Here is a 1,130-nt window from a genome sequence, read left to right as displayed (position 1 = left end):
AAATCTGGACCGATTTTCTCGAAACTTGGCAGACATCACTCTAGGCTCAATCCAGTACGTTATGGCAAATTTCGTGCAAATCGAAGAATATATAGGGGCTTTAGTGTACCATATTTTGACCCATTCCCGGCGAAGCTTTTGCTTGAAGTGACCGACACATAGGTTTTGCTTTCCAAAATACTCTAGACATAATAGTCCAACGGATTGGTATCCGGAGATTTTGTTGGCCATTGAGCGCTGAAAATGAAGCGAAGAACCTCATTTTGTAACCATTCTTGGGTGGCGCGTGCTCTGTGCGATTGTGTTGAGTCCTGTTGGAATGTCCAAGGTCTGCGTCCAAAATGTTTGCGTGCCCAAGGCTTTAATATACCCTCCAGAATATTTTCGAAATAATATTCGGCATTTATTCTGATGCCGATTAATACGAGCGGAGAGCGACCATCGGCTGTTATGGCGGCCCATATCATTACCATGGCAGGCACATGAGTTCTGGTGGCCAACCGAAGGTGCACATTTTCAGCTGACCTCTTTGGCAAGTAAACACGATAATTTTATTTTTTAAAAAACTGCTGGACAACGAATGTTTTCTCATCGGAGAAAACCAAATTCGGTAGTTCATCATTATCGGCCAGGCCTAGCAACTCTTTAGCTCTTTTGAGTCTATTTTCTTTCTGTTGTGGTGTTACCCCGATCTCATTTTTCAATATTTGCCGAATGGAATATTGTGATATGTTCAGCTCACGAGCCATTTTTCGGCTACTGCGACACGGGGTGGAACGAGACACAAAAGATTTATTCACATTTAAATATTGGTGTGCTCTAACGATAGCCACTTGTGGTTTTCCAGCCAAATATGAAGGAATCGCACTATCACGCTTGAATTTCATCACGAATAACCGAAATGTGGTGGCACAATTATATCGGTACCATAACATGGATCTGTATAAATGTTTTTAGAGAGTAATTTGGTGATTTATAACCAATTAGGGAAAAAACGTACTCAAACTATCCAAAATATTGGATATTTTTGGTAGAGAGATTTTCTAACCAATGATAATCCAAAATATCAGATTCGATCCAAGTTGGTTGAGGAATGTGCCCAAACTCCCCAAAAATGTACAACAGATTCT

General features: G+C 40.7%; 1 long non-coding RNA gene across 1 annotated transcript; it reads right to left on the bottom strand.

The window, feature by feature from the left end:
* Positions 1 to 258: 258 nt before the first annotated feature.
* Positions 259 to 891, bottom strand: LOC133333793 (uncharacterized). The gene is made up of 2 exons (XR_009754467.1): positions 769 to 891; positions 259 to 408 (listed from the first exon to the last, which is right to left on the bottom strand). It is a non-coding gene; the product is annotated as an uncharacterized LOC133333793 (long non-coding RNA).
* Between the last annotated feature and the right edge of the window lie 239 nt (positions 892 to 1,130).

Source organism: Musca vetustissima, unplaced genomic scaffold (genome assembly GCF_032173495.1).
Source record: "Musca vetustissima isolate MV318-11 ecotype Yass unplaced genomic scaffold, APGP_CSIRO_Mvet_v1 utg45651, whole genome shotgun sequence".
NCBI classification, from domain to species: domain Eukaryota; kingdom Metazoa; phylum Arthropoda; class Insecta; order Diptera; family Muscidae; genus Musca; species Musca vetustissima.
This window is presented reverse-complemented; position numbering and strand designations above follow the sequence as displayed.